Source organism: Podarcis raffonei, chromosome 5 (genome assembly GCF_027172205.1).
Source record: "Podarcis raffonei isolate rPodRaf1 chromosome 5, rPodRaf1.pri, whole genome shotgun sequence".
NCBI lineage: Eukaryota > Metazoa > Chordata > Lepidosauria > Squamata > Lacertidae > Podarcis > Podarcis raffonei.
This window is the reverse complement of record NC_070606.1, coordinates 90,144,089-90,171,514: the sequence shown is the minus strand read 5'-3', so window position 1 is coordinate 90,171,514 and position 27,426 is coordinate 90,144,089. Positions and strand designations below refer to the sequence as shown.

At 45.3% G+C, this 27,426-nt stretch overlaps 1 protein-coding gene across 3 annotated transcripts in view; it reads left to right on the top strand.

Annotated features, from left to right (window-relative positions):
• The window catches only part of TBL1XR1 (TBL1X/Y related 1), a 161,678-nt gene that overhangs the window by 64,078 nt on the left and 70,174 nt on the right, over positions 1-27,426 (top strand). For all 3 annotated transcript variants that reach the window (XM_053390592.1, XM_053390589.1, XM_053390590.1), the window contains exon 2: positions 14,713-14,777. The gene's annotated coding sequence lies outside the window, so the exon portion shown is untranslated. The remainder of the gene's footprint in view (positions 1-14,712; positions 14,778-27,426) is intronic.

Genomic DNA, 27,426 nt, shown 5'->3' with positions numbered 1-27,426 from the left:
CACTCTGTGTGTGTGTGTGTGTGTGTGTGTGTGTGTGTGAGAGAGAGAGAGAGAGAGAGAGAGAGAGAGAGAGAGAGAGCGCTCGCATAAGTCCCTCTCCTTGTTCAGGTTCTGTATTTTCCTGTTTTGCTTTTCTAGAACACTTTGGAACGTGACGATCCCAAGGTTGGCTGTGTTATTAATTGCAGGTTAAGTGAGTTTAGAAAAATAGAACGTCCCTCATGGTAGCATCTGGTACACCTTCTACCAATTAGCGGTAGGAACATCCATCACACAGCAAAAAAAATCAAAAACAAAACAAAAAAAGGTTGTGTAATGCTGTTTCCGATGAGCTGCTCTATGGGAACCAGAATAGAAAGCGAGCAAGTTGAGAATGTGAGGGGGATCAGGCTGTCAGGTTGCCATGGCGACGATATATGGGATGGAGCAGCCGTCACCCAAGCGATGGAACTGCCAATTCCTTTTTCATAGGTGTGAGCCTTTGGAGATGAATATTTACCATATGTGGGCCAATATTTGCTAAACATCCTGTAGAATCTGAGTGGCAGGGTTGTAATTATATTATTGAGCACACATACAAGCATCTGATAGGGTTACCCCAGCCCCCACTCAGGCACACATCTCAGTGAAAGTGCATTTAAGCTGTGCTCCGTTTTTAAAGGATTTGTTCTGTTACGGTTTCAACCTCTTTTTTTTGGGGGGGGGGGGTGTGTGTTCAGATTTCCTACATAATTATCAGGCCCAGTTGCACCCCAGCCCCTTTCTCACGCATCTTAAATATTAGCTTTGTTCAGCCTTTTTTAAAAATAATAATAATAAATATATAATATACAGCTAGGCACACTAGTAGGAAGTAGGGAATTTTCCCTCTGGTGGTGGTAATAAATAATAAATAATAATAATAATAAAATAATAATAATAATAATAATAATAATAATAATAATAATAATATCATCTTAAAGCAACAGAATCATAACATGCGCCGGTGGACAAAACCTGCCTGCTTTCAGAGCTCAAAAGGCAGTGGCAATTGTTGGAGCCTGTCTTTCTCGAGAGACAATGGAGTGTACCTCTGGGGGTGAAGTCAAGTTGCTGCCTTAGCAGCACTGAAGAGACCTCCTGTTATGTACTGATGTTGGCTATTTGCAGTTTAGTAGCGCTGTAGAGAGACCATGCTGGGGAGACCATGCATTAAAAAGAGACTAAAAAACAACTTTAACAAGGTTTTAATAACAAAAACAAAAACTCCTTTTACACTAAAGATAACAACAACAAACATAACCCATCCCCCAGGGCAATGGGAGAGCTAGGTGCTGCTCCTTATATACTATACCCAATTGCTGACACAGCTTGATTAACACAACTCAGCAGCACCTGCTATGTTTCACAGCTGCAAGACTGGGTCTCGTTATTTGCCCTGGCCCTGCCCCTTAAAGACATACACAACTTGTGAAACAATAATGAACCTTCACATTTTAAAGTGACCATTCAACAGTTCTCACCCTGGGCCAGCAGGGGGATACTGTAGATAGTTTTCACTCAGGTCCACATATGCAAATAAGGAATTGAAAGTGACGTTCAGTGATTGGATAGTTACAGAAAGTTGTAACTGTTGCTTTGTAGTTGAGCTCTATATAATCGCTGTGTTGTCTGATACGTTCATCCACAACTTAACACTCCCCTAGGGTGCAAGCTTGGGTATTGTCTGTGGGGGTCCTGGGCTGCCCAGACAACAAGACACATACACACACACACACACGGCCTCGCTGATGTGGTCCAGAGGAAAGCAGAGCAACACATTTGTCACCAGCTGGGCTATAGGAGTTGCAGGAAGGAGGTGTACAAGGCACCATCCAACCATCTTAGGGACTCCACTCCAGATTTGTGTCAGGTTTAGCCTTATCTTCTCCTGAAGGTATCCCACAAGGCAGTGGAGATTTAGGATCAGAGTGTTCCTTCTTCTAGATCGTGGGTAGGCAAACTAAGGCCCGGTGTCCGGATCCGGCCCAATCGCCATCTAAATCTGGCCAGCGGACAGTCCGGGAATCAGCGTGTTTTTTTACATGAGTAGAATGTGTCCTTTTATTTAAAATGCATCTCCCCCTGTGGATCCCTCACATGTTGCTGACGGTCTTGGTGAACCACTTAAATCATTTCCCTGCCTGCCTCTTACAGTGGTTGCAATGTGCTGTGCTGGGTGCTGTATGGTTTTAAAGTGTGCTTTTCTTGCTGCATTTATATATTGCATGTCATTTTATCGCATTAAATTTGAATGCCGTAGAGCTCGCCCAAGAAAATGTAATAGAAGAAATGGAAGCAAAGATAAAAATACAATTGAAAACCTATCTGAATATGTAATGTGGACATGTTGTGGACCACGTGAATGACACTGGTGGTCGACAGATAAGTTTGGGAATCTCTGCGATAAAGAATAAAGAGAAATGGGTATTTTTGGGGTGTATGTGTTTGTATGTGTCTAGGTAGATAGGTACATAGGCAGATAGATAGATTCGCAATTTTCCACCCGTTGCATTAATGTTAAATATGTTCCAAATACTTAGCTTATTTGAAATGTTTTATAGTATACCTTGCGCTCCTGTTACAAACCCAGGTCTTTAGACAGCTCACAGCAGAGCTGAAAACAAAGCAAATAAGCCAAGACAGTGCGAGAATCAGGATTATCAAATCAACAGAGAAGGGCCAAACACATTTGAAACGGAGATTGTTGCAAAGGCTGCTTTAATGCCAATAAACAGGGAGAATGTTGGAGTTTTAATCGGCTTGTACCCTAAATGGATAGCAGGGACACAGCACTGTCTGCTCACCTGGGGGAGTAGCTCCGAAAGCACGGCACACACCGGATCATATTTTAGGAGTGCGGTGTGTGGCAAAATGTTCCTTTATGCCAAGGAAATGCATAATGCACTTTCTGAACTCTTTGGGGAGAAACGGCATGTTTTGAGGTGAATTCAGAGTGTCGTCTTCCTTGGTGAGCACTCGTAGCCAAGTAAGATTGTCTTCCATAAACACGGTTTTAACAATGAGTTGGTAAGTGACTGTGGAGGCCAATTCTGGATCCACGCGTCCTTCCACAGTGGGGACATTGGTTTTCCGGGCGGGAGCTGATCACAGTGTGGATTTGCCAAGTGTGCCTTCCTCTTAGCACATTCCTCCCTTGCGTCCAGAGTTCAAGTGTCTTCAAAGCCCATGGCACCTTTGGTAAAAGCTGTTCTCCAACTGGAGCAGTCGCAGGCCAGTGTTTCCCCGTTGTTGGTCTTTATACTACATATTTAAAGATTTGCCTTGAGACAGTCTCTAAACCTCTTTTGTTGACCACCAGCATTACACTTTCCATTTTTAAGTTCGGAATAGAGTAGTTGCTTTGGAAGACGATCACCAGGCATCCACACAACATGACCAGTCCAATGAAGTTGATGTTGAAGAATCATTGCTTCTACACTGGTGATCTTTGTTTCTTCCAGTACACTGATACTAGTTGGCCTGTCTTCCCAAGTGATGTGTAAAATTTTTCGGAGACACCGTTGATGGAATCTTTTGAGGAGTTGGAGATGGCGTTTATAAGTGGTCCGTTTTTTTCTCAAGCATACAGTAAGGTTGGTAGTACAATAGCTTTGTAAACAAGCATTTTGGTTTCCCTGCGAATGTCCCAGTCATCTGCACTTCAGTCGGGAGAAAGCCGCACTCGCAGAGCTCAGGCGATGCTGGATTTCGACATCACTGTTGGCTCTTGTGGAAATATATTTGTGGAAAGTGTCGTATTGCAAGCCGGCTCAACTGTAAGCAGGCATATTTGCTTTGTTTCCTCTGGTCTGCTTGTTTGCAGAAACTGATTTCCACTGTTGCTCTGCCATATTGGATAGCATCCTTTAGAGCAGTAGAGGTGATATATATTGGGGTATGGAAACTAGACTTCGTAGGCCCAGGAGGAAAGGCAGGAACTTTTGGCTTCTTGAAATGGGCACGTGTTGGAAAGATGGCCTTGGGATTCCTGCTGGGGCAATACTGGGAGGGCGCTGAAGTGGTTTCTCCCCAACGAAGCCTGCTTGTCTTGTTGGCTTGTTGGCTCAAACACGCTGGTGTGTGTTGGGTTGCGACCTAGGCCATGTTCATACTGTTGAACATGGCTGGCAGTCCTGTGTGCATGTCCGTGGGAATAATGCTCCATTGACTGAAGTGAGTGGCATTCCTGAGTAAACAGTACACAGTATGCACAGTAATAAATGCCATCAATCAGCTAATTAGTACCAATGTATAAGATGTATTATAAATGGTGAATTGCGTGTTAACACAGTAAGTAAAAAATTGATTATTATTTTCTATCCAATTTATATTCCACCCTTTCTTCTGAAAGGTAGGGGTGAACTTTGGAAATACGGCATAGTGAGCGAGGACAAAATTTGGCACCCTCCCTGAATACTTAGGTTCACAATAATTCATTTTGGTACAGTTGCTTTTTAATAGGTTTTCTCTTTAGATACAGGATTATCTATCTATCTATATCTCCCTCTATCTATCTATCTATCGATCATCTATCTATATCTATCTATCATCTATCTATCTATCTATCTATCTATCTATCTATCTATCTATCTATCTATCTATGTCTCTCTCTCTCTCTCTATCTATCTACAGTGGTGCCCCGCAAGACGAATGCCTCGCAAGACGGAAAACTCGCTAGACGAAAGAGTTTTCCGTTTTGGAGGTGCTTCGCAAAACGAATTTCCTATGGGCTCGCTTTGCAAGACGAAAATGTCTTGCGAGTTCCTGCGGGTTTTTTTTCCCTTCCCCCCCCTTGTTCTAAGCCGCTTATCCGCTAAGCCGATAAGCCGCTAAAAGCCGCTAATAGCGCTAATCCGCTAATCCGTCAATGGGCTTGCTTCGCAAGACGAAAAAACCGCTAGACAAAGAGACTCGCAGAACGGATTCTTTTCGTCTTGCGAGGCACCACTGTATCATTTCTCTCTATCATCTATCTATCATCTGTATCTATCATCTATCTATCTATCTATCTATCTATCTATCTCTATCTATCTATCTATCTATCATCTATCATCTATCATCTATCATCTATCATCTATCTATCTATCTATCATCTATCTATCTATCTATCTATCTATCATCTATCATCTATATCTCCCCCTTGGCTTAGCACCCTGCATGAGGGAACCACCCACACCACCCTAAATCTGGCACAGGTGAAGGAGTCCGGGTTTCCATCTGAAAATAAGTATTAAATATATTGAATTCCAACAAACCCACACAACTGTTCCTCCTCCTCCCTCTCTCTTTCTTACACTCCCCCCCCCCACTTCACAGGAAAATTCTTTCCCTCCATGGTTTTAAAATTTCAGGAAAAATTTCCCACTCTAGTCTCACCAGCCCAAAGTTTGCAGAGTTTGTTGACATAATAGGTTACTTTGTGTAGCTGAAATAGGAAGAGGAAATTGCCCTAGGGTGCCTGAGTTAAAAAAATTTTGGACTCTGCAGTCCCCAGTGACACCCATCTTGTCTCTGTTCCCCACCCTGCAACCTGCCGGCTTGAAAACATTCCTCTGCAAATCCCTGGTCTGCGGCTGTTACGGCGAGAAAAGTTAAGAACAGTTGCACTTGCCAGCTCCCCAAAATAGAGATTTTAAATAGCTGCGTACAAAAAAATGCTGTCAGCCAGAATGTATGGGATTTGACAAATTTTTAGATGTGTGTGCATGCATATATTTAAAATGCCATGGTATGTACTGGAACGCTCCTGTAAATAGCACAATTCAATGTCGTAAGGAAGTGTTACGACTAAAATTGACTCTCTCCATAACACCCATTCTGACTGAATGCTCAGGAGGAGTTGGTGGGCGCCGAAGGAGTCAGCAATTATAAATAGTAAACCAGCCCAGGTTGGTTGAAGGGAACTTGTCGAGCTTGGATGAGAAACTTGCCGGTTCCAAGTGCTGCAGTCCCCGTGTGTGCACTTTTTAGTAAAATCTGTACTCATGAAATTCTGGCTGTGCATGTATCCCTCCAGTTCTGTGTGTGCATGCTGGATTGAGAGCACACTTATCTGTGCTTGAAAATCTAACTTGGTTTCCCTGCGTGCGATTGCTTATCAGCCCTCTTAACATTTCCTAATCATGTCTGACTCAGAGTCTCCTCCACACAGGGAGTAGCTTGCTATCACTTAGACCAGGGTTTCCCAAACTTGGGTCTGTAGCTGTTTTTGGTTTTGTTTTGGACTACAATTCCCATCAGCTCCACCTGGTATGCAGGCTGAGACCCTACCTGCCAGCAGACTGTCTTGCCAGAGTGGTGCATGGTCTAGTTATCTCTCACTTGGACTACTGCAATGCGCTCTACGTGGGGCTACCTTTGAAGGTGACCCGGAAACTACAACTAATCCAGAATGTGGCAGCTAGACTGGTGACTGGGAGAGGCCGCCAAGACCACATAACACCTGTATTGAAAGACCTACATTGGCTCCCAGTATGTTTCCGAGCACAATTCAAAGTGTTGGCTTACCTTTAAAGCCCTAAAGAGCATCACTCCAGTATACCTGAAGGAGCATCTCCAACCCCATCATTCTGCCCGGACACTGAGATCCAGTGCCGAGGGCCTTCTGGCAGTTCCCTCGCTGCAAGAAGTGAGGTTGCAGGGAACCAGGCAGAGGGCCTTCTCGGTAGTGGCAGCTTCTGGCTTCACCGACTCCTCGCTAAAGGGAGGAGGCCATCGTATGCAGTCAGGTTGTGAGCACAAACTTTAAGCACTTGATGTTGTTGTTGCTGTTTAGTCGTTTAGTCGTGTCCGACTCTTCGTGACCCCATGGACCAGAGCATGCTAGGCATTTCTGTCTTCCACTGCCTCCCGCAGTTTTGTCAAACTCATGCTGGTAGCTTCAAGAACACTGTCCAACCATCTCGTCCTCTGTTGTCTCCTTCTCCTTGTGCCCTCCATCTTTCCCAACATCAGTTTCCTTTCCAGGGAGTCTTCTCTTCTCAAGCGGTGGCCAAAGTATTGGAGCCTCAGCTTCAGGATCTGTCCTTCCAGTGAGCACTCAGGGCTGATTTCCTTAAGAATGGATAGGTTTGATCTTCTTGCAGTCCATGGGACTCTCAAGAGTCTCCTCCAGCACCATAATTCAAAAGCATCAATTCTTCGGCGATCAGCCTTCTTGATGGTCCAGCTCTCACTTCCATACATCACTACTGGGAAAACCATAGCTTTTACTATACAGATCTTTATTGGCAAGGTGATGTCTCTACTTTTTAAGATGCTGTCTAGGTTTGTCATTGCTTTTCTCCCAAGAAGCAGGCATCTTTTAATTTCGTGGCTGCTGTCACCATCAAGGAGAGGGGTAGCAGGAGCAAATGTAAGTTGCCTGCGAAAAAGGCAGGGGGAAGAGAAATTGTCAGAATTCCTGCTGAGGGAGCAAGGCTCTTGCAACTTGCTAAATGTATAAGGTGGCAGAGTGGTATTTTCTGCATTTTTTGAAAAAAAAACTCCTTCTGCCCACATGCACCGCAGGGCAGGCTCTTCTCAGAAAGGAAACATGCTGGTGGCAAGCAGCAATTCACAAGAATGCAAGGACCCTGTATGTTCCTCCTGAAGATACCAACACAATGTGTATATGCCAACTGTAGACTTGCTATTTTGTGGAGCAAATTGTGCCTGTTGCCAGCTTGACGTTCCTCACCTACCCAGATGTTTGTGGTGTCAACATGTTGCAGGGTGAGCGTTTGGCATGCTGAAAATAAGAGCAGATGTACCGTTCGATTTAGGGAGTAAAAGGATTAAAAAATTTCATTGCAAAAAAATAAATAATTGCAAAAAGCCAGGGGGTAGGAAGAAACATGCTTTCCTCATGGGGTTCTTTGTGTTAAAAAGGTCATTTGTCAGCTGCTGATGTTGCTTGCATCTGATTCTTCTTTACTTCTTGGGCTAGATTTTGCTGCTGGACTTGTTAGCGTTCCTTTATTGCTTAAATCTGTTGCTTTACTGCGTTTATTTTTCAACATCTGCACACAACTCTTGACACTTCCCCTTTTTGCCGAAAGCAGGACATAAACCTTTTATATTAAAACACAGTACCAAAAGAAACAGTTTGTTCTCTATTTCCGAAACTTAAGTGACTGATTAAGAAGTGCTTGGAAATGATGTACAAGCAGTAAACGAAACTGCAAGAACCACATACAGTGCTACCTCGGGTTACATACGCTTCAGGTTACATACGCTTCAGGTTACAGACTCCGCTAACCCAGAAATAGTACCTCGGGTTAAGAACTTTGCTTCAGGATGAGAAAATAAACAGTGCGGTGGTGGCGCAGTGGCAGCGGGAGGCCCCATTAGCTAAAGTGGTGTTTCAGGTTAAGAACGGACCTCCGGAATGAATTAAGTACTTAACCCGAGGTACCACTGTAATGAGAAGCTGCCTTAGGCCCGGTCAAGACTATGGGCTCGTCTAGGTCACTAATGTCTTTTTAGGATGGCTGTAGCTCTCCACATTCTGTGGCATCACCTCTGTCCAGACTTTTGAAACTGGAGGTGCCAAGGATTGAACTCTGGGCCCCCCGCAATATAAAACACAAGTACAATCACTTTGCTGTTGTCCTTCCCCGAAGGTGGTGGCAACCATAGCAGATTTAAACAGAGCACGTCGTTCCACCCTTAAAAGGAAAGTTATCTATTTGTAAGATTTCTTACCCTCTTAGGTGGGTTGTAGGAATACAGTGTTAGATTTTAGAGTCTTTTAAAAGTGGGAGGGGACGGTTGGTATGATTTTTTTTAAAAAAATGTTTTTATTATGTATAATGCTATGTAAACTATGTTTTTAATGTCGCGCACCACCCTGCAATCTTTGGATAAAAGGTGGTGTAGAAATTGAACGAAAATAATAAAGTCGCGGTTAAAAACTTGAGCTTATTGTTTTTGGCGAAGGAGGTGTCTCGCCATTGGACAAGGTAGATGTTCATCCATGATGTTGGAAATTTATGGAATATTTTGTGGTGAGCTACTGGATGCAGTAATTGGTGCCCCCCTACAATTAAGGTAGTCTTTTTTAAAAAAAATTTAAAGCGTGATTCATTAATATGCAGCGGATTACAAATAGTTGCATTTTTAGTTTTCAAGTTCCGATTGCCTCGGGGAAATCACAGACATTAATTTGCAGTCGTAAAGATTAAACAGGTAAAGTCAGCGAGTAATGCTAATGTGTAGCGTAATTTCTTATTGCCTGCCTGCCTTTTGTGTACTGCTTTCACTGTTCTCGGAAGATTCAGCACCGATGGTTGCATTCTGTAATAAACCAGCATCAAACGTTCGAATTGGATGGGGGAGGAAGACAATAACAAAAGGAGGGGCTAAGACAGGGGTCAGCAAACTTTTTCAGCAGGGGGCTGGTCCACTGTCCCTCAGACCTTGTGGTGGGCTGGACTATATTTTGAAAAAAATAAATAAATGAACGAATTCCTATGCCCCACAAATAACCCAGAGATGCATTTTAAATAAAAAGACACATTCTACTCATGTAAAAACACGCTGATTCCCGACCGTCATTTGGCCGGATTGAGAAGGCGATTGGGCCCGATCTGGCCCCTGGGCCTTATTTTGCCTACCCATGGGCTAAGATATAAAGAAAGCACAGTCCAAACGTCAGCAATCAGAGTTCCAGATTTCTGTGTAGAACTGTTTGAGTCAAAAGAGTTTGACTCTCCAGCATTGAGCTATAGGAAACGGATGGGGTGGGGGTCCAAAGAATCTGGACTGACTTCTGAGTAAGGCACAGGAAGGTTTTCAGCCCAAGGGAGCGATCTTAGGCATGCGAAGCCAGCATAAGTTCCGCTGTCTTAAGTTAAGCCAAGTGGGACGCGGGTGGCGCTGTGGTCTAAACCACTGAGCCTAGGGCTTGCTGATTGGAAAGTTAGCGGTTCGAATCCCCGCAACAGGGTGAGCTCCCGTTGCTGGGTCCCAGCTCCTGCCAACCTAGCAGTTTGAGAGCACGTCAAAGTGCAAGTAGATAAATAGGTACCGCTCCGGCGGGAAGGTAAACGCCGTTTCTGTGTGCTGCTCTGGTTCGCCAGAAGCAGCTTAGTCATGCTGGCCACATGACCCGGAAAAACTGTCCGCAGACAAACGTCGGCTCCTCGGCCAGTAAAGCGAGATGAGCGCCGCAACCCCAGAGTCGTTCTCGACTGGACTTAACTGTCAGGGGGTCCTTTACCTTTACCTTTTTTAAGTTAAGCCAGCGTAAAGTGTGCCAGATCCAAACTCCGTTCAGGACTGGGGTAATTGCTGGCCAGGCCAGCTTAACCCTGGCAAAAGGGAAAGCCATTTCCTTGGTGGGTCTTTCACTGCAGGCTTTTACTGCCACCCCCCACCTTACTTAACCCACGATTGCAGGGCAGAAGGATCTGTTGATGGCAAGAAATGTAGGATGTCACCTGCAGTAGGTGACTACAGTTTGTTTGCAGGGAGGTCACCTTCCCGTCCCCACTCCGTCCCTATTTGCAAAAGTGTGAATGTTCCGCTTCACACCAGGGTCATGCTCTTCAGGCCCGTGCATGAGGAATTTTGCTTTGAGCTTGGAGAAAGTCCTGGGAAGGTTGGCTTCCGCAACAGCGTGAGCCTGCAGAGCAAGGACGAGGGACCTTGTGGCGCTACAGATGTTGATGCTGGCGGTGGATATTTATATATGATGTTGGATATTTATATATGCTGCCCTTTCTCTCGCGGAGCACAAGACAGCGCACATAATTCATGTACTGCGTTGACACATAATGCAAGAATGATAATTAAATGCCGTCTGTTATAACAGCTAAGCTAACAGCAAAAGCCAGCAGTGACTCCCTAGGCTAGTAAGGCCCTTCAGTCTACAGCAGGGTTTTGTGGGAATTGTAGTCCCAAAATAGCTGGAGACCCAAGTTTGGGAAACACTGGCCTACATGATGCACAGAAATTCTGGGGGAATAGGCATGTCTTTAATTGCCACCTAGCTGGTGGGAAAAAACCACCTATTGTTGGGCTTCTACATCCAAAACGACCGATAGTCAGGGATGATGGGAGTCGTAGTTCCGCAACCCCTGTACCTCGGGGATGCCTTTTGATTCTAGGAATTGTTTGTATATATCCACCCTGCTACCTCCTCCCTCCTGCCATTCTTTTTTTCTTTTCTTTCCAGTTGTAGGGAGGGGTAGAGATCTTCATGCTCGTGGTTCCAAACATCTGGGTTACATTTATGCTGGTTTTGAATGCAGGTCAGTCTTCATGTGTCGCAAAGCCTTGAATGCACAGCGAGGAAAATGAGAGGGAGCCTCTTGGCTTGCCTCCTTGGCCTGTTCTATGGGGGGAAACAGTCGCTTGGGATTGGAGGCAGGGAGTTTTGCTTTGGTCTGCTCTCGGCACACCTGCGTCGCTGCTGGTCATGGGTGGGCGTGAACAACCTGTATCTTCCTCCATCCCCATGATGGCTTTCATAAATGCTTCATTGCAATTTAACATTGCTGCTTGGGGCCAGGTTCCCAAGGCCCAAGGCCTCGTTCAGGGTGCGTAGCAGCCTGAAGGACATAAGAACACTGGGAGACCCCTGGAAAGTGTGCACATTTTATGTGGCAGGGGTGTGACCATTCAGCTGTTGCTGGACTCCCATCTCCCAGGAGCCCCATCCATGATAACCGATCCAGAGGGCCAGTGATTCACCCATTCCTACTCTCTGGTTTCCCTAGGCCCCAATCCTGCCTCGTTACCTCCCCACCCACTTCTGATTTTGTGCTGTGTGACATCTGCTGATGGGAGTCACTGGGGTGATGTGTAGCCTTTACATATGTTTTTGGCCACCCATTGGAATTAATGGGCACATTCATTGTTTTCAATGGGTCTACTATGAATATGGGGACGCGGGTGGCGCTGTGGGTTAAACCACAGAGCCTAGGACTTGCTGATCAGAAGGTCGGCGGTTTGAATCCCCGCGACGGGGTGAGCTCCCGTTGCTCAGTCCCTGCTCCTGCCAACCTAGCAGTTTGAAAGCACGTCAAAGTGCAAGTAGATAAATAGATATCGCTCCAGTGGGAAGGTAAACGGCGTTTCCGTGCGCTGCTCTGGTTCGCCAGAAGTGGCTTAGTCATGCTGGCCACATGACCCGGAAGCTGTACGCCGTCTCCCTCGACCAATAAAGCGAGATGAGCGCCGCAACCCCAGAGTCGGTCATGACTGGACCTAATGGTCCGGGGTCCCTTTACCTTTACTTTACTATGAATATGGCTAATGTTGGATAATTCAAAGGGTTTGAGTCTCTGTGTTGTCCCCTTTCCACTCAAACAGAGAAAACATGTAAAATAGAAAATAGCTTATTTTGCAAAATGAGGGGAAAATAATCCCATTTGCCTTGATTGGCTTAACTAATTTAACTGTTTAGAGAAGTTTTTAATGTTTGATGTATTTATCGTGTTTTTAATATTTTATTGGGTGCCAATCAGAGTGGCTGGGGAAACCCAGCCAGATGGGCGGGGTATAAAATTAATAATAATAACAACAATAACAATGTTTTAAGCAATTTCACATGGATGCCTAATTTACTCCTTTTCCGATGCTGCTGCCATCGCTAACCTCACACGCTATGTACTTTTTCTCCTAACTGATACCCAATTGAAAAACATGGAAGGGGGCGCACATCCAGGACCTCGCCACAATGTCCCTGATACACAGACAACACTTTAGACAGTCACACAATCATATATTTGTGCTAAAGAGCTTATTCAGTTGAACACGCTTGGAAATTCTCCTCCAAAAAAGCAATAACAACAGCAACACATCTGGCTGGGTTTCCCCAACCACCGTCTTCAAAATTAAAACCACCCTCATTAAAATACATTTTAATGTATTTTTTTATCTTTGTTGGAAGCCGCCCAGAGTGGCTGGGGAAGCCCAGACAGATGGGCGGGGTATGTATGAATAAATAAATAAATTATTATTGTTATTGTTATTATTATTATTTGTGCTGATCATGTGTGAAGAGCTGTCCTTATGCCTGCTAGACATTGGGGTAGGACTTGGATACCAGTTCCCTGCCTCCATTCCTGGTTTTACAGCAGGAGTGTTGTGCCCAGGCAAATGCCGGAACAAGACTAGTATCGCAAGGAAAATGCCTTAAGGTGATGGCTGGACCCTGGCATCGTTGTGTGTGGGGGGGGGGGGGGTCAGTGGCACCTGTGGTGGGCCGTCTGAGAAGGATCACTTTCTTTGTTATCAAGCACATGTTTACTGAGCCATCACCCTCTATATTAAATAGTCCTTGCATTCAATGCCTGCCTGCGAATTAAGAGTATCAGTGGAAGCCGTGTTCCACTGAATATCCCCACAGCCCCCTACTCTTCGGAAGTTAGGTAGGAGCCTCTTCTCTCATGTTGTCTCAGTCCTGGAGCACATCGCCCAACAGTCTCCTGCTTCTAAAATATCTTCCGGACGCCTGCTGAAAGCTGACCTATTCTCTCGAGATTTTGGCGGGATGCAATTGTGCAGCTGTCTGGGTTTCCCCCCCTATTGCTAACTTTGATACTGATAGCATTGTGGGTTTCCTGCTTTGTTTCATTTTGCGTTTGCTGCATTTTATATTGGTACGTTAAGCCGCCTTGGAAACTCTTGGTGCGAAGACGTAGCTGCAACAAATGCACGCACATAGCAGGGTTGCAGCCTCGCTTGCAGAAGTTGTTTTTGTGTAGGTTGCATCCTTCCACGTTGTTCATCTTAATGGTGGTCCCCAGGCACTTGCAGCAACGGCATCAAGCAGCAGGGTTGCTGTTACTAAAAGGGGCATTAGATCTTGCATTCGGAGGGAGCATTGTGGGCTTTGCCGGTTCTAATTTAGGGACCTGGTGTGGTGGGTGCCCTTTGCAAAGCAGCGCGAGCCTGGACCCAGGGCTTTCCAGGTCTGGGAGAAGCTGTGTCACTTAGTTGTAACAAATTTTTTTTTAATTTTTTTTCCTTTCCAGTAGCACCTTAAAGACCAACTAAGTTAGTTCTTGGTATGAGCTTTCGTGTGCATGCACACTTCTTCAGATACACTGAAACAGAAGTTGCCAGATCCTTCTATATAGTGAGAAGGTGGGGAGGGGTATTATTCAGAAGGGTGGTGGGAATGGGTGATTGGCAGATAGCTGTGATGAGCCTGTTGACGACTCTTAACGACCACCTTCTCACTATATAGAAGGATCTGGCAACTTCTGTTTCAGTGTATCTGAAGAAGTGTGCATTCACACGAAAGCTCATACCAAGAACTAACTTAGTTGGTCTTTAAGGTGCTACTGGAAAGGGAAAAAAAATTTTTGTTTTGTTTTGACTATGGCAGACCAACACGGCTACCTATCTGTCACTTAGTTGTGACACTGCTAAATATCCCCCCCCCCCACTTTGTTTTCCTTCCCCCGCCCCATCCCCCAGTGCAGCAGTGTGTGGGCCAAGTGTTGCCACATTGCCGCTTTTTATACCCATCTCTGATCTTGCAATGCATCTATTCTAAATGTGTTAACGTATATTAACTAACTTTTGCCTCCTTGGAAACATGACAACAGCTTGCCCTCTCTACAAATCCAGCGGTGAGAAATTCCAGGCTTTTCCCCTTTAGAAAATCTCCTGAGCAATCCACTGTCGTATTATGATGTGTTAACATCGCTTTTGGTTTTTAAATAGTAAACCTTCCCTCCCCCTTTTCTTTTCCAGTACCATCTTCCTGTGACGGGAGGCTCCTAACAGGACACCTTCCACCCATCAATGCACTGCCAATGGTAAGTTCAGGGAAACCCTCGTTGCAAAAGTTTATTGTGTTGTGATGTGGCCTTTACACAAAACCTTCTGCCTGCAGGAGAAGAGGCAAGCAGACGGGCTCCTAGGCTCGGGAATTCTTTTTTCTATAAAAGCATCCTATTATTTTTGCATACGTGGAGGTCTGTTTCTCCATCTGACAGTAACTGCGTCCGTTTTGACAGCTGCATTTGATGATACCTGTGCAATTGATAGCACAAAATTCTTCCCTGGCTAAGCTGGAGCATCACTCCTTCTCATAGCGAACTCAGGTGACAACAGAAACATGGTCTTTGAGAAATGGGAGAGGAAGGTATTGGCATACTCTGGGGATTACCTTCCCCTTTCTAATAATAATAATAATAATAATATCCCTGAAACTTGAGGATGTGTGTATGACAGAGACATCTTAGCCACAGAATGCTGTTGGTTGGCTGAGAAAACTGGAGAAGGGAAGAGATGGGGTGAAGAGTGGGAGAAGAAGAATGGAATGAGCATTGTCCCAGTATAACAGTTTCCGTACCTTCGCCAGTGTGATAAACTCATAAATGACTTCCTAGATGGGTCTTCCTATTGCCCGTTAGCGCTGAAATGGGCAGAGTTGACTTTCCCTGTCTTGAGTCTAGAGATTCTGGGATCTATGCTTTTATGCCAACTTTGTATTTACATGAGTTGGCATGAGAACTCGTCAACGATTTGCCGCGTGTGAATATTGGAATCCACCTGGGGGTTTCGAACTGGGTTTTTAAATCATATTTCATAGGATTTTGCTTACATGAGCAAAAAAAGCACAAAACACATACACAAAGAAAATTACAGAATTGGGGTGTGGGAGAAGGCCAATGTTGGCAAACTGATGGTACTTCCAAGCATATGGGAGACCTGATGTTTTTAATCTTTGGATGAGAGTCCCATCAGTTCCGCAGCTTCTGGAGGGACAAGTTTTGGCCTCTCGCGTTTCCCTATTTAATTACTATGAAATGCACTTCTGATTCAGGGAATTACACAGAATTCAAAGTCCTGTCCTATGTACCTAGGCCAGGCTTCCTCAACCTCAGCTCTCCAGATGTTTTTGGCCTACAACTCCCATGATCCCTAGCTAGCAGGACCAGTGGTCAGGGATGATGGGCATTGTAGTCTCAAAACATCTGGAGGGCCGAGGATGAGGAAGCCTGACCTAGGCTCTTGGATGCAAGTCCCATTCAACTCCCATCGCTTAATTTCAGGCGCCTGTGTCGAAAAACCTAAATGATGACAAGGTCATCATCGTCATCTGCCCCCCACTTAAGTGTAGCATAAGTCCCGTGCAGATATTCAAACTGTACTCAAGGAGGCCGACCAAGGTTTCCTTGACCCACCATGCCCATTTCTGCCCCACACACCATTTGTACATGAGTCTTAACATTTGCCCTGCAGCTGCCATGTCTTGACCCCAGCATGGATGGACCTCGTCCGTGTGATCTGTGTTTCCCCTAATGGAGTGTTGGGTGTAGACCCCATTGCACACATAAATTGTGGGATGGCAAGGATGGTGAGTATGTGTGCCCTGGGGAGGTTGGATTCATATGACCCTGAGCCACATGTGCAGTTCTGAACAGCAAATCAGAAGAGACCTCTGATTTGGGTTCCCCACTGCAGCAAGGCTAATAGTGTGGGTGGCTGAAAAATTCTCATTCTAAGCAGTGTGTGGGTTTGGACACAAGACTGAGAACTTTCCAGTCCTTCCTTCTGCTCTTTTTTTTATTTTTTTAATTGTTTGATTTCTCGCCTGTTGCTTTCTCCAGCAGAATACAACCCCTTCCCTATATTACTTCATGCTTGCGTACTGTGACTTAGCCAAGATTGAAATACTGTTCTGCATTATTGCCTCTCTTAAAAAACATGACTCATTGCATATTAAACTACTCCCAACACTTCATTAATTTTTAAAATACCAGGAAGAGGCTGTTTGAAGTCTTACTGCGTTTTCTCCTAATTCCCCCCCTACAGGTTGTGCCAGAAAATAAGTATTTGTAGAGTCTTGTGGGCCTGTTACTCAGTGTAGTGATAACTGATTCATAATTACTGCTTGGAGCAGGAGGAGAGAGAGGCCTTTTCACTTTTCTTTTTCAGTCTTTCGGTAGAAAGAGCCTGGCTGTGGGGGGAAAAATATAGTGCACAGGGGTTGTGTGTATTTTGCCATTTGCCCTGCATTAGCATGGAATTCGGTGCTGGATGAAAAAGTCACGGTTGCGAGAATGTCCGCTTCTACCTTATTTATTTATTTAAAATGGAAGTTTATTTCCGTTATGGCTACAAAAGACAGGCTTGCGGAAGGGCTGTGGCTCAGGAGCAACCAGCCATCTTCTGGCAAATAGAGGCTCAACCTCTGGCGCTAGGACTCTGCAATCTCCTGCCCTTTCGGCGAAGCCTTGAGAGAGCCACATCTAATCTGCATGTAAGACCAGCTTAATTTTATCCCTTTCTTTGTGGTATTTGGGCGACGCCTGAAGCCACGGTCAACCTGTGGACCCCCGGCTTAATCACATGGCGGCCCTCGGCCTAATTTCACAATCTCCTCATAAATTATCGGTTCAGACCTATGGCATGAGCAAGCTGTCACCCTGTGTCTGCGCTGGGCGCTCTGTTGCAGAATGACTCTGTAATCAGACCTGTGTAGCACATTCACCGCCCTGGTGGTGTATCTTGTTTGTCTTGACTCCCTCTTTAAGCTTTCTGCAGTGTTGCCCATCGCTACACCTTGTAGTAGCCAGCTCCATAGTTTTAACCACATGCTGTGTGAAGAAGGTCCTTCCTTTTCGCTTCCTTGGACTTTCTAGTAAGTACCATAGTAAATATAGTTGGTTAGCGGCAGTTTGCTGAAGTCAATTATCTCCAAATACGTTGCCCTCGAATTTGGAGGGCCAGAGTCACTGCCATCCAACAGAATTTTTTTTCCCGGGTTCACTGTAGCTGCCACTTGGTTAGGGTGTTTCTCTTCCTTAATTTATAGCTTGTATCTTATAAAGTTTGACACAACCTTGCGTTCGGCAGTGCCTGGCAAGATGCTCAACCTAGCCCAGCCCAGCTTCTTGCAGCCTCGCAATATGGGGGAGTTAGAGCATTAAAATAATGAGATAAAACAATGTTAAACAATGTTAAAACAACAAGACACAGCACTAGAGGATGCACTAGAAGAAGTTAAAAAGTAAAACGCAAGAGAGGGATAAAAACAAGTACTGAGGATTGGTTATACAGTGGTACCTTGGGTTACGTACGCTTCAGGTTACAGACCCCGCTAACCCAGAAATATTACCTCAGGTTAAGAACTTTGCTTCAGGATGAGAACAGAAATTGTGCTCCGGCGGCAGCGGGAGGCCCCATTAGCTAAAGTGGTGCTTCAGGTTAAGAACAGTTTCAGGTTAAGTACGGACTTCCGGAACGAATTAAGTTCTTAACCCGAGGTACCACTGTAAAGCAAAAACTTGCATTGAAATGAGCCTTAGAGCTGAAGACCCTCCTTCCTCCATTAGTGCTCTGGCCCCTTCTGGGAAGTTTTTGACACGAAGGTTGGGACGTCTGTCTGCTTAATCTCAGAAAGCACTATATTATTTGTGGACGGAACTTTGTTTTTAACAACAACAACAACAACAACAACAACAACAACAACAACAACTTTATTATTTATACCCTGCCCATCTGGCTGGGCTTCCCCAGCCCCTCTGGGCGGCTTACAGCATATATAAAAAATTGTAAATCATCAGTGAATAAAAATTTCCCAGTACTGGGCTGCCTTCAGATGTATTCTAAAAGTCTGATAGTTGTTTATTTCTTTGACATCTGACGGGAGGGCGTTCTACAGGGCGGGCGATACTACTGAGAAGGCCCTCTGCTTGGTTCCCTTCTTGCAGTGGGGGAACCGGCAGAAGGCCCTTGGAGCTGGACCTCAGTGTCCAGGCTGAACGATGCAGCCCTTGCCACGTGTTTTGGACTGCTTCCCCATCCCATCAGCCCCTGGCAGCTGGTGGGATTGGCCATCCGAAACACCTGGAGGTCACCAAGTTGTTTAAAGTTCCAATACCGTGAGCCTCGCCGCAATCCCCAGGTAGCTCAGTTGGTTGAGCAAGAGACTCTTAATCTCAGAGTCGTGGGTTTGAGCCCTACCTTGGGCAAAAAGATTCCTTCATTGCAGGGGGTTGGACCAGGTGACATCATGGTCCCTTCCAACTCTACGGATCTATGAATTGGTTTTGCGCTTCTGTGGCTTTTCCTCTTTCTTGAAAGGAGGAGGTTTGCAAACAGCATTCCTTTTTTAATGCTGCCTGGTTTTTTACTGTTCTGCTTCTTTATTGGCCTCCCTTGCTTCAAGGTTGAGGGTTTTTTTGTGGGTAGAATTGGGGTGGCAGCTCCTTTATGATTCCACGTATCCTTCCTTATGGAGCATAAACTCCAGCTTAAGCTCCTGTTTACCGAGCCAGTGCCAGAAACGGGGGCCGGGGGCATTGTAAAACCTCCTCTGGCTCCTAAAGAGCCCAGCATTGGCCTCTTGTCTTTAAGTACCCACTTCCCTTCCCCGGATTGGCCCATCAGAAATCTATCATTGCTTTTAGTGGTCCATTTTTGCTGCTTCCATCGTTATTGACACAGAGCCCAGAGGGGTCCATTCCTCTGCTCAGTCTCACCGCAGATATTGGCATTAGGCATGTGTTGGCAATACCGAGCCTGTTTTGGGGGGTGCGGAAAGTGGGAAGAGCACTATAGACGTTAACTGTTAAATGGGGACTAATAAGGAGGCATGCAGGAAAGTTCTTCGTTCTTGCGGTGTTTTTAATTTTGCAAGACAGGCAAACGCGCCTATGGTTGTATTTTGTATATAGTGCTATGAGAATGCTGTTTTGTGTTGCGTCAACAGAAGACCGCCTTCCTAACCTTTTCATGCCGTTTGGCTGCTTGCTTAATGGCTGACGGTAGTAATAATGGTAGCAATATTTTTCAGCCCCTTTTATCCCATGACTCCCTTATGCTTAGGGCAGTGTACATGGTGTTCGCACTGTGGGTTTTTGTCTGTGCAACACCTCTTGAGACGTAGGTTAGGCTGTGAATGGCCATTGCTGCAGTAGGCAGCTTCATGGCTGAGTGAGGGTTTGACGCAGAAGCTCCCTAGTTCCAGGTGGGACACTGTAACCACTAGGCCATGCTGGATTCCTCCAACCTATCAGGGTGGTGGCGGCGGCAGAGAGAACAGCAGCACAAATACAGTGGTACCTCGGTTTTCGAACATAATCTGTCCCGGAAGACCATCCAGCTTCTGAAACATTCGAAAACTGAGGCGTACAGGGCGGCCCACAGTTTTGATGGAGAATTTTTTTAAAAAAAACTCAGCAGAAGCCGTTCGACTTCCGAGGTGTGTTCGAAAACGGAAGCATTTACTGCCAGGTTTTTGGTGTTCAAAAACTGAAACGTCCGGCTTCCAAGACACTCGAAAACCGTGGGACCACCGTATTTCCAGTATAAGAGAGAATCGAGTTACGTCGTGAATAGCAATGCGTGCATACGCTGTGTAAAAAATACTGCGATGGAAAAGAAGTGAGGTTCTTCTGCGATTCCTGCTGCCCCTTTGCTGTGCATTATAAAATAACAATTGTAACAATATGTTAAAGGTAAGTTTATCAGTTTTAGACCCCCTCTGCATATTTCCATCCTGGTTTCAGATGCTGTGGTGTATCGGTATATATTGCGATGTTTAGCCGGCGATACATCACGATGCTGGAAACCAGACATTACTCAGCCATTGACAGCCATGGCTTCCTGTTTAATTTCTCTAAGCGCCTTTTAAAGCCATCAGAGTTGGTGGCCGTCGTTATATCTTGTAGCAGATTCCAGAGCTTAACTATCCCCTATGTGAATAAACACTTTATTTTGCTGGTCCCGAATCGTCAAACGTTCATCTTGATGGCACGAGACCCTCACCCCCACCCCCTCCCAGTTCTAGTGTTATGAGAGAAGAAGCAGTGGATGCTGTTCTAAAGGACTCTCAAAGGTTGCGGACCTGATTCCCATGCTAACACCCCCCCCAAAAAAAACTTTAAAAAGTTGCCCCCCTGAAAGGAAGGATGCAAATGTCCTCTCTGTTGACGCCTGCTTTGCCCAGCAGCTGAGCCCTCCTCTTGAGTTCCTAGGCTGAATAAAGCTCTGCCACCAATAAATGTGGAGGTGACTTGGTTGCAAGGCTTTAGCCCACATAAGCCACCCATATGTACTGCAGAGGGGCTCCTTTTCGCCTCCTCACATCTTGCAAAAATCTGTCATGGATGCAATATTCCGGCGCAGCGGTGTGTTTGTGGTTTGCTGTTCCCCCACGAGCAGATGGGGAATCCCCATAAAATCCCCCAACATTTCTCGGTTTGCAGTTTTAGTATTTTAAAGACCACTAAAGCTTTGTACGTACAAGCTGCTGAGAAGAAAAAGAAAGAAAAGATGATGACCCAATGATAGCAATGCTGGATCAAATGGAAGAGTGACAGTCCAGTATTCTGCCGACCAGATGCCGCTGTTTAGACAGAAAACCTTCTGGCTGGTTTTGGCAGTCATGTGCATAAAGCATTGTGTGATATTTAGAGGCATGGTTTCTACCCCAAAACAGCAGCCTCGCATCTCCTATGCCTCTTCCTTTCCCTTCCAACAGTCTCAGTTGGTAGAGCATGAGACTCTTATTCTCAGGGCTGTGGGTTTGAGCCCCTTGGTAGGTATAAGATTCCTGCACTGCCGGGGGTTGAACCAGATGATCCATGTGGCCCCTAACAACTCTACAATTCTGTGATTCTGTGTGAAAATGTGGTGTCGTTGCCTTGTGAGTTTTCCCCGCCCTCGTTCCACTTTATTGGCTGAAGCACAGCGGCGATGCGACATTGCATGTTGAGTTTGCACCACTAGGTGCTACCCAGGTCAGAAGAGGAGCTGTTGTGAGTCTGCTGTACTTTAGCGGTTGCTACAAGCCTCATAGCAGCCTTGCCCCCTGTTTACCAATGCCACTGGCAAAATTATGTTTCCTTTGCAGTTTTGAAATACAGCTAAGGAAACCAAGCTAAGGTGATTAAGAAATTCCTCCCTCGCTTACGAGTTCTGAATTTCCAGGCCTTAATACTGAAGATGGTTTGGACATAATGCTAAATGATAGTTGAGCATCACAAGAAGGGCGCCTGAGCAAGCCTTGAGCTGGAATCCTCACCCCACAGTCTCCTCCAAGGCCATGAGAATTAATTCCACACAATTACCGTATTTTTCGCTCTATAACACGCACCCGACCATAACACGCACATAGTTTTTAGAGGAGGAAAACAAGAAAAAAATATTCTAAACGAAACAGTGGATGTATGATTTTTGTGGTTCATGCTGTGGCTACAGACATGTGATCTGACAGTGAGTTTGGGGTAGCCCAATGCAAAAATCCTGAGGATCCATGTGGATCCGTGCCTTGTAACCACGTTTTAAGTGGGGAGGGAAGGAAAAGCACTCAAGGGACAAGGAACACGCATGGGGTGGGTGGAGAAGGATGCTGTTAATAATGCAGAAGGGGGGTATAAGAGGAGAAGGCTCCTCTCCTCTCCTGCTTTGCTCCTTTAAAGCAAGCAGGCTCTCTGTCCCTCTCTCCTCCCCACTCAGCGGGTCTTCTCCCGCTTTGCTGTTTCAAAGCGAGCCACGGAGGAGGGAAGGAAGGGGAACCATGGATCCTCTGCTCACAACTGCAGCAGATCCCCCCGTCATCCGTAGGCATTCGCTCCATAACACGCACAGACATTTCCCCTTACTTTCTAGGAGGAAAAAAGTGAGTGTTATGGTGCAAAAAATACGGTAAGTGCCCCTGAACCCACACAGACTGTGGTTAGTCTTAGCTACGGTTTACTGAAACGAGTCAGCTTCCAACAGTTTATGAAGCTGAGTTGTTTCACTAAACCATGGTTAAGATGAGTCATGGTTTTAGGATTCCTGCAAGAGGGAATGGCTGTGACGGAAAACAGGAACGAGTGGTTCCAAACTCTTCTTGCATCCACACTAGAGAAAGGGAGGGGCAGGTTGGATTAGATGACCCTTAGGAGCCCTTCCAACTCTCCAGCTCTTTGATTCTATGCGGTAAATGGACTGATTGACTGGCTCCGTTATAACAGCAGCTTTGTGCCTTTGTGCATAAAATTCAAGCGTGAAGCTGGTTAATGTAGGTGGCAGAATCATGTGAAAAACAGCAACAGATATTTTGTAATGGAAAGGTCTGGAGCATAAAGGCAATGAGTCATGTGCACCGAAGAATGACTGCGAGAGTGAGGTCGGCGCGCATAGCAATTCAGAGCACGCATATGTGGTTATTGCTGCTCTGAACATAATAGTGTTGAATGGTAAAGTTCAGGAGGGGTAGGCGAAACCAATCAATTCCGTAGGCAGTGGGGCTAGAACATTGGGATCCCACTCACTGGAGCAACTTTATTACGTTTGCCTACAGCAGAAGCTACACGGTGCATAATACGCAGCCTCAGGGATCCTGGTGCAGGATTCTTATTCAGTTATTATTATTTATTCCAGCGTTTGGGCTCCTGTTCGTAAGATGTCAGTTCGCATTGCCCATTTGACAGAGATTGTAGACTGGATTCACTCTCTCTCTCTCTCGCAATTCTTAGGGTAGGGTACACAAAAACGTAGTCTGGAATATAAAATTAATATTTCATAGAGTACAGTATCAGCTTTCATTTAAAGAAAAAGGGTTTTGAGGTTTCAACCATGGTGTGGCTAAAAGTTCACAAAATGCACAGAGAGCATCATTTAGATTGTGATTGCTTGAAGCTCATCCCTAGAGAAGGAGCCAATGAAATGCAACAGAATTGAGCCATAACTTCTATTTATGCGACTGTATACTGTACAAGAAATGTCATCGAATGGCTGCAGACCGAGATCAATAACATGGGACCGTAGCTCCATAATAGGCAAAGGAGCAAGCTGAAAACACAAGCTGAAAATACGCATTTGGAAGAGAATGTGGAGCTTGCAAAATAACTCCTCGTTCCTCATTCGGCTTGATCTTTTTCAAATGTTAAAGATAGAAAAAATTCTTGAGGCTCAAGCAATTAAATGCTTGAGTGCAATTTCCTGAAAAATCGTCGAAATGATTCCAGATGACTTTGGGCATCACTTTTAACTTGTTCCTTGCTCTTTGGGGTAACGTGTGGGAGTCACGCCTGTTCCATTCTCCAGAGCCGGACGGATTTCATGAATCATACCTCCACTGTTTTTTGATCAGCCTGGATCAGTTGGTTAGAGAGTGGTGCTGATATTGCCAAGGTTGCGAGTTCGATCCCTGCATGGGACAGCTGCATATTTCTGCATTGTAGGGGGTTGGACTAGATGATCCTTGGGATCCCTTCCAACTCTACAATTCTGTGATTGATGATAGGGCTTTAACTTCCTGTGTTGCCCCTTGCATCTCCCCAAAACCAGCAAGACCAGATTGTATGACGTGAGATAGAAAGCTTCACAGACTAAATCTTTACCGCAAAGTGAGGGAAACGTATGCAAATTTGCACACCTTATTTGCACAATTTATACAGGTGGTAGAGTTTGGTGCGCCTTAGTGCAAAGTTGGCATTAGTGAGGTGTACACATAACCCCGGCTATAAACTGGAATCGCCATTGGCTGCAGGGCTCCTGGTCACATTTCAAAAGTCTTCCAAGATTGGCGAGCCCAAAGGGCAAATGGGAGATGTTGGGTATCACCCGCCATTCAGAGGGTGTAAGAGGCGGACAGCTGAAGAACCTGCTGCTGACGCCCGATGGCTGCCTCAGTCAGGATTCCAGGAGGAAGGGGAATCTGAAGTGCTATACTGCTTAGTGGTATGCATTTGTAATAAACACTCTGAAATAGACTTTGCTCTGATATGTTGATTGGATGAAAACAATGGCAAACATGCCAGGCAGATATCCTACCTTGCAATCCTTTTCCATCCATCCATTCATCCATCCATCGAATTGTAGAGTTTGAAGGGACCGTGAGAATCTTCTAGTCCAGTCCCTCTGCAATGCAGATATCCTTTGCCCAATGTGGGGTTTGAACCCATCACCCAGAGATTAACAGTCTCATTCTCTGTATCAGGGGTAGGCAACCTAAGACCCGGGGGGCCGGATCCAGCCCAGTCGCCTTCTAAATCCGGTCCTCGGATTGTCCGGAAATCAGTGTGTTTTTACATGAGTAGAATGTGTCCTTTTATTTAAAATGCATCTCTGGGTTATATGTGGGGCATAGGAATTCTTTCATCCCCCCCCCCCCAAAAAAAAAATAGTCCGGCCCCCCACATGCTCTGAGGGACAGTGGACCGGCCCATGGCTGAAGAAGGTTGCTGACTCCTACTCTATACTATATTTTTAAAAATATATATGGAGAGAGCAAGCATGCACAATATACAGAGATCTTTAAGAATACGGTTGCAAACTATGGGTGGGCTCCATCCACAATGTGTTTTTTGACCCATATATTTTCCGAAATATTTGTAGGGGAAAGTTGCAACTTCCTAACGTGTTCCTTCTCACAAACGCTCTCTTCTCTCAGAAATGAGATGTGGCCAACCTTCTGTGGAAATGCAGAATGTCCCCCCCTTTCTGTCTCTCCCCCCCCCTTTTTGGGGTGTGCGTGCGAAGCAGCCGCACGTTTGACTGGTTGTGAACCACCGGGCTTTTTGAGTACTCATTAAAATAATAACAATAATACGGCAATGAAAGAAACGGCAAATAAAAACTGCCCGTGCAGTTTCCTTTCATGGCAAACAACAAGGGACACATTCAGGAGTATCAGGTACATAACAGACAAATTAAAGAAGAAAATAGATGGCCAAAAGGTTAAAAGGGAATGAAAACACAAGCTTTAATAGTCACAAGATCAAATGAGGCATTAGTTAATTTTCCTCCCTTTTTTGGTGCAGTTCATCAAAAGTTCAAGCAATTCAGCTGAGCGATTGAACTGGAGCAGAGTGCTGTGCCAAAACCCCCTGATTACTGATAGCATAAACAGAGAAATAACAAACTGAACCTAACGCTCGATGTCATCTCTCACATAAGAAATTGCTTCTGAGAATGTTGGAATTCTACCCGAGTTGCGAGCGGCGACCCGCACCGCGTGCGAATGCTCACAATGGCCGCGGCCGCAAGCAACAGCTGAGAAATTATTTCTTGCTAATGAGCAATCAAGCCGGATTTAAGACTCAAATGGCTGAGGCAGGGTGTGTTGGGGGCAGCAGCAATTCACAGTTGTGGGAGGGATGGGAAAGGAAAGAGCTTGTTCACTGGAGGTGTAGCTGAAAGTGATGGATCATCAGAACGGGAGAATAACTACTTCTGGCATATGCAGAGTTCAGAGACAGGGAAAAGGTATGGGTTGTGTTTAAAGTGGGGGAACACAGTGTCCTGCCTACGAGCTTTTAAAAAATATATGGTCAGGCTATCTAAATAAAATTGATTCCCCATTGAACTAGCTCCTCACCATATAGGTTTTCAGTATTTATATGCACATAGTTTTGTTGTTGTTGTTTTTGAAGCGTGAATTATAGTCAAATTGTCACCATCTACTATTTCTCCAAAGAAGGAGTTTCAGGTATGCAGTTTGGTCATTTAAATTTGTTATCTGTGAGTTTGCCTTGCAATCTGAACTGCATCTCATCCTTCTTGAATGAAGGACTGGAAGGCGTGTCTGCATTAGCTGCCGTGCCGTCGTTATGAAAAGTGGAGAGAAGAAGAGTGTGGAATGACCAAAAAGTGGTTCAGGATAGGGAACAAGAAGGTGGCCCTGGAATCCCCGAAGACGCTCCCTGCTTGTGTAAACAAGAGTTGAGTCAACAACGTCGAGACCATATAACACCGGTCCTGAAAGACCTACATTGGCTCCCAGTACGTTTCCCAGCACAATTCAAAGTGTTGGTGTTGACCTTTAAAGCCCTAAACAGCCTCGGCCCAGTATACCAGAAGGAGCACCTCCACCCCCATCGTTCTGCCTGGACGCTGAGGTCCAGCGCCGAGGGCCTTCTGGCGGTTTCCTCATTGCGAGAAGCAAAGCTACAGGGAACCAGGCAGAGGGCCTTCTCGGTAGTGGCGCCCGCCCTGTGGAACACCCTCCCATCAGATGTCAAAGAGATAAACAACTACCTGACATTTAGAAGACATCTGAAGGCAGCCCTATTTAGGGAAGTTTTTAATATGTAGCATTTTAATGTATTTTTAATCTTTGTTGGAAGCTGCCCAGAGTGGCTGGGGAGACCCAGCCAAATGGGCGGGGTACAAATAAATTGTTGTTGTTGTTGTTGTTGTTGTTGTTGTTGTTGTTGTTGTTGTTGTTAACCACTGAAAACTAGGGCCGTCAACCACTTAATACATATTTTAGTTTATTAATCACCTGCCTTTCAGCTTCTTATTTAATCACATTGCAATACATTTGCACGGTACAAAGTCTCTGGATTAGTGCCTCTTTAAACACTGAAGGAAGTCTGCAATAACTTATAATGTATGAACAAAGGCTGCCATGCATTGTTAGAGAGAAAAGCCATCACCCGTCATTTCCTTTTCCAAAAACAGCCTACAAATTTTAAAAAGGCAAGCTGCCCTTAACATGAAATCCCTCAGATTTAA